This window comes from Haliaeetus leucocephalus, unplaced genomic scaffold (assembly GCF_000737465.1).
Source record: "Haliaeetus leucocephalus isolate CR32 unplaced genomic scaffold, Haliaeetus_leucocephalus-4.0 Scaffold462, whole genome shotgun sequence".
Classification (NCBI taxonomy): Eukaryota; Metazoa; Chordata; class Aves; order Accipitriformes; family Accipitridae; genus Haliaeetus; species Haliaeetus leucocephalus.
Window position 1 is genome coordinate 4,950,382 of NW_010972898.1, and position 6,281 is coordinate 4,956,662.

A 6,281-nucleotide genomic window follows, 5' to 3' on the forward strand; every position below is an offset into this window, starting at 1 on the left:
GACCTTTTCCCTAGGTGTCTGCATGGCTTGTACATTTAAACAAGGGTATGTTGAGATTTTTTTTAATCATTCCTTCAGCTTAAACTCACAAAATCTAACTAAATGGCCTGTAGATTTATTATAAAGATCTTCCGATAAGGTAACACTGTAAAGAGCCTTGGAATTACCTTTGTTTGCCCCAGAAAAGAATACAAGTGCTATTAAAAATATTTCCTGAGATTAACACAGATTCATATACATGTCTGGTTTTATGTACCTTCCTATATTTTTGCTAGACAAATGGCTGAATACGAACACGTTAGTATAGTGAATTTATTTCAGCATTTTTTCAGCTTAAGTGGATGACAAAATATTTAAATTCACAAAGCAAGATAATTTTGAGCCAAAGTTACAAACTCACAAGCCTGTTTTATATAAGCAATCAAAAAATAGAAATCTATGAAGAAACTGCTGAAATACTAACTTCTAAAAATGGACTCTTTGTAAGATCTAGTAATTCTACAAACAATTTTAATTGAAATAATTATAGCAAGAGTCTATTTGGAAAAAATACATAAATAAACTTAGTTCTTTTAAGGCTTCTGTTGCACTGATATATGCCAACTGAAATAACTGAGAATATCTCTTCTCTTATAAGGGTTTTTATGCTAACTGTATCTACTTTATTTACATTGATGTAGGCAAAATGAGAATCACATCTACTTTCTCAGTAATGAATTATTTTTATTTCCTATTTTTATTCTAAGGAACAGTGATGTTTACACACTCAGAAGCTTTGCAGCATGCTTTTAGCAATTTGATATGGAGTATGTTGAACAAAGTCATTTTACACATACTTTGAATTTTATATTACTATAAGCAGAAATACAGGCAATGTTGATAATTCCTTTTATAAAATGAAACTCTGCTTACCACAGCTGTATTCTGGGCCTCTGTCACTCAGCCAGAAGGCCTGAAGTTACTTTCTACATGATCAACAGATTTCTGACGGGTTTATGCTGGTCTGTCTGGATATCTGTCACTCAAATACCCTACCACAATACTAGTTTCATTTCCTCTTCATCCCCCACCCTCTTTTTTTTATATCAGTCTTAAGAGACTTCATTGCGTTTTTATGAATCACATAAAACCAAATTAATGTTATTATAATAAAAACAACTTCATATATAAATGAGACTTTTAAAAAAATGAAGTTACAAAATAATTTTGCTATGAATTATACCCAATCCTGATTTAGTAGTTGTAATAGAATGTTACTGTTTCTATCATCTGGTAAATTTAAATAAAATTAATTTAGAACATAATGGAAAAATATGGATATAAGATATGTATTTTAAGTAATTCCATTGAGTAAAACTTTTATAGGTTGGAAACAATATCTATTTGCTCCTAAAAAATTTATAGGTGGGTTTTTTTTTTACTTACTGTTCAAAAAATTCACTGGCAATTTAGAAACTATGTTGAATTAGAAGTTAAAAAAATCAACAGTATCTACAGAAAAAAAAAAACTAATAAATTGTATTCACTAAGTAGAGCATTGCAAAATATATAAAGAGAATTTGAAAGTTTTTTAAGCCTTATCTTAAGAACCCTTTTATGATTTATTTTGACTCTCAGGAAAAAAAAAAAAACCAAAAACAACCAATACCAGGTCTGGTTTCCTTTTTTTTTTTTTTTTTAAATAAAGACATATCTTCATGTCATACTTTTTTTCTTGTTACACAAAAATTTGGAAATTCCATACAAAATCTAAAGTCAAAAAAGAAAATAAAACACACACACACACACACACATACAAACACAGAGGTTTTCTTGATTTATCCTGACTTATTTTTCAAGGCTTTGTCATTCAAAACTTCTCTAGGTACCCAGACTAATCCTGGATTTGTCTCTTACATTCCCTTTTTTGAGGCAGAATAGTCATTACTGGCATATTGGCAAACAATGCAACCGTGCCAAGATGTAGTTCTTAATGTATAGAAACTTAATGTTTGACTCAACACTTGTACAAGAGTACAAGAAAAAATTGTGCTGTTTATAAAATCATTAATGTTTTATTTTCTGTGACAGGAATCATGAAAGGTTGGTGTGCAGGAGGAAACAGAACTCATTCATTGAATGAATGAGGTCAGTTCTGTGCAGTTCTTGTATGACCCTCTTTTGAACATAGAATAGATGGGATGTTGGAGGAGTAATCGGGAAATATGGGTACAGTCCCTTAGCACTGCATGCAGCTGGATTTGGAAAGGAGAAGATGCACCTGAGTTAGACGGTAGGAGAGACAAACTCTGGGAAGAGAGTTGAAAAGAACAGAGAAGAGGCTGGAGATAGGCAAGGAGAAATAAAGGAGAGAGAAATCAATAACTCTAACATGGAGGAAATCCAGTCAGGATTGGGAAGACAAATAGTCTGGTGTGGGAACCCCAAATAAGGAACCACACAACCTTGATAGTGTCTCATTCTGATATGGTATATAATTACAGACATTCTTTTCTACCTCACCCCCACCTCAATCAGGCAGGAAGGACAGTGACTCAGGATACTGCAGCTATTCAATGATTTGTTTCATCCTCATTGTTCAGTGTGTGTCCCTAGGTGTTATTTACTGCATGCTATTGAAACCCCTCTCTGTATACAGAATTATTAATTTCCTCATAGACTCATTCCAACCTTCACTTCAGCTGATTCAGCCCTTAGCTATATTCAGTCCCTGCCCATTAACTAAAATGTACCTACTGATTTACTCTTTTCCCAGCTCTCCCCCTCAAATCATTCTTCCAGACCCACTAAATAGTTCACAGAGACTGGAGCTGCTGACTCCTGGGGCTGTAAAGGAGTGAGCCTTTTTATTTTATTAATGTTCGCTAATGGGTTTATTAATGCTTAGTAGGTATTTCATTTCATTGGTTTATGTTTCCTCTTAAGAGCACACACTCTGTCCTCCTGAGCTGTGCTTTATTTTGTATTGTCTGGCTAGTGAAGAAGTTCATTTCTCCTGTGCCATTACTGCCATCTGCCTTGTCAGGCCTTTCTTGAAAATGAAACTGTGTCTCAACAACTTTGCCCTTGGTTAAATAAATAAGCCATAACTGTAGCTGTAACATAATTATCTGAGTATGAGTCTGAAGGTCTTAAGATTTATTAGGGTGATGTAGCCATTACCATTGCAACTTGGCTTTATTGTATTCACCTTGCTGCATAACGGCATCGGTGCAGCACTTGTGGTGTTACTGGGAAAAGGCTCTCCAGCTCTATGCTAAGGAGATTCTCTTCCTCCCACACTTACACACAAACACCCCTTTAGTCTTCCTTGCTTTTCTAATCTCTGTCCTTGGATTCTTTGTTTTGCCTGTTCAAGTTTCTTTCAGCTCACTGACTTCTAAGCAGAAAGCATTGAAAGATGCCAAATGTGGTGTGTGCAATGACAACACAGATGGTATTTCTGAAAACAGAAATTAGGGATGGAAGACTGTAACAGCCATCTAGCACCAGCGTTACTTGGAAGAAGAGGAAACAAATTCTCAACTGATATAATTATGATAGTTTGTTTCAAATCAATGAATCTTTAAACGATTATTGTTTTATCTATATTGTCAAGTTTAATTGTAGGACTCAAAGTCCTTGAGAAGGAGCAGCAAACAGTAATAATAATAACATTGCATTTAATTTCCATGCACCATATGTTGACCTAATACTCTACCACACAGATATAGTGACATTCCTTGCCTTGAATGCAATACATTTCTAATTCTGTGCATGAAAAATTTTAATCAGTATCTAGCCTCCACATTAAAAAAAACCTAATTGACAAAACACTGTTTGTGCAAAATGAAGGTGGCACTGTACATCCTTTGGGAAACTTGTGTCTAGAGAAATAACCAAACTCTGAAAACTAGGAAGTCCAGAGTTATGTGCCTGGTAACTCAAGCCTAGTTGTTGTCTTTGAGCAAAGTCCCAATAGACACGTAATACTCATAGTCGTTCAGCTCTTGCAGATGGTATGAACACCAGGGGATTAAGTCACATTTCCTCTATAAGAGTTGTTACACCTTCTTTTTGCTAGGTAGAATTTGTGTTGAGGTAGGCAACATTTTAAACTAAGCAGGAGGTGTAGAATTCTGGTGTGTTTAAAGACTGAATTTACTTTATGAAAAAATCCACAGATTAAATTTATAATATTTTTTAATGAATTTTATGAGTTCTTTAGTTTTGGTTTGTTTTTTTTTTTTTATCCGTCCCATGAAACATATTTACAATGTTATATCGAAACATTAATTCCTTATCAGAAGCTCTTGATGATACTCAGAATGCATTCACAGAAATGTTAGACACCTGTATAATCAAGAACACTAAAAAACCAAGCAACCATGAGCAGAGGTAATGTCAATAGAATATGACCACAGATAGTAGAAATCTTCCTTTTATGAGGTCTGAAAATACTATGCGTGTATGTGGATATGATTCAACAGTGAACAGTAAGGTTTCTTGAACCACACAAATCATCTGTGCTAAACAGATACCTCTCCAGCTAGCCTTTTAAGTTTTGAACATTTATGCCAATCACTTTTAAATAAAATCATATGCTAAAAAGCATGTCTGTTAGAAATGAATAAAACCCAGCTGTGTTTTTTTCTTCTTCTTTGTTACCTTTTTCTCTCAATATTCCTGCTTCTCTAACTTAATAAAATCATGTAACTTCTCCAGCCATTTTTCCTCCTTTTTTGTTTTTCAGACTCAGATTTCCTTTGCCTGCCCTTTTCCACAGATACTTGTCTTTCTAAATGCACAACAAACATTGTAACTATCTTTTCTTCTTTAACTTGTCTTCTATTTGCCTTCTAGAATTTTCTTCCTCCCCTGATTCAGATGCAGGGACTTATTGTAATCAGCTGCCACTGTCTTTACCACTTGATGGCTCCAATGAGTCTTTCTTCTCAAGCTTAAAACATATTATACTCTTTGCAATCTTAAAAACTCACACTTTATTTTACATCTTTTTCTATTTCAATTCCTTTTATCATTACTGAATGCTTTGTCATACTGTCTATATTGAGTTTCTTTTGGTCAATTATATCTGCTGTCTTCCCAGAAGCAAATTCTATACCTTATGCTTTAATCAAATTACTGTGTCCAAAGTAATTTTTTGTTTAGTGATTACTTTCTGATTTCAAGTACTCCATCCTTTCCTTTCCTGGCTAGCTGCCTTCAACCTCGCTAAATGTGCTTTTATTGAAATAGAACCCTTTTTTTGTTTCCATTACTGTCTTTGTTTGTGTTTCTTCCACTGCCTAACTGTTCTTTAAACTTGTTCTTCAGAGAACCCTCTTCTTTCTCTCCATCCATTAAAGAATTATCTATTTCTTACCCCATGAAAATGTCTTCCACATTCATGCATATATTCATGCATCAACCCAAATTCATCATTGTTTAAACAGAGATCTTAATATCTCTCTCTATACTCCTACCATTTTAATGTTTTCCACAGATCTGCTGATGGATACTCTACTGATGCTCAGGTTGTTGTTGATGATGGTAAGCAGCATCAGGTCCAATATTAATGCCTAAAGAATGCCTATGTACTGAAATGAGGCTGATCAGCTTACCTAGATCCTCCTTCTTGACACTCTCAGAGATGAGTGTTATATTTTCATTTTTCAAGTCACTAGGATACTTTTATCTTTCAAAGACAACAGAGAGTTGTCTTGCAATGATGTTAGCAAAGTCCCTTAGAATCCATGGATTTATCCCATTGGATGCATGTCAGGACAAAAGATCCTGTTTAGATGTCCAATTGATTTAAAGTTCAAACATTTGTATTTGCATAGCTTTATTGTCAGCTATTTGTATTCAACCCACAGTAGTTAATAATTTTTTTCTTTTCTTTTTTTTAATGATCTGGCAGTTATTTATGTATTTATTTTTCACAATTAAAAGCTAACTGAGCAATTAAATAATTTTCTGCTACTGCTACACTTAGCTTCTAAGACAAGAACATCTTTTATGTTCTAGGTCAAACAAGATAACTTAAAAGGCACAGCATATGTTTTTCCCATAGGTGACTGCTGTTCGTAACATATTTCTATATTCCATGTTTTGCTTTTCTACAGTGCTGTTACTACAGTGATTACCTGTTATAACAAATTTTTTTTTTTTACATTAGTCTTGTTAATAGTTGTGGTGAAAACCAAAAATATATGAGATGTCAGTAAGTTGCATTCTAAGTAATAACTTAAGCTGGAGTTCTGTCAATTCACACCAGTGAGGATTTGGCATTTATTTTT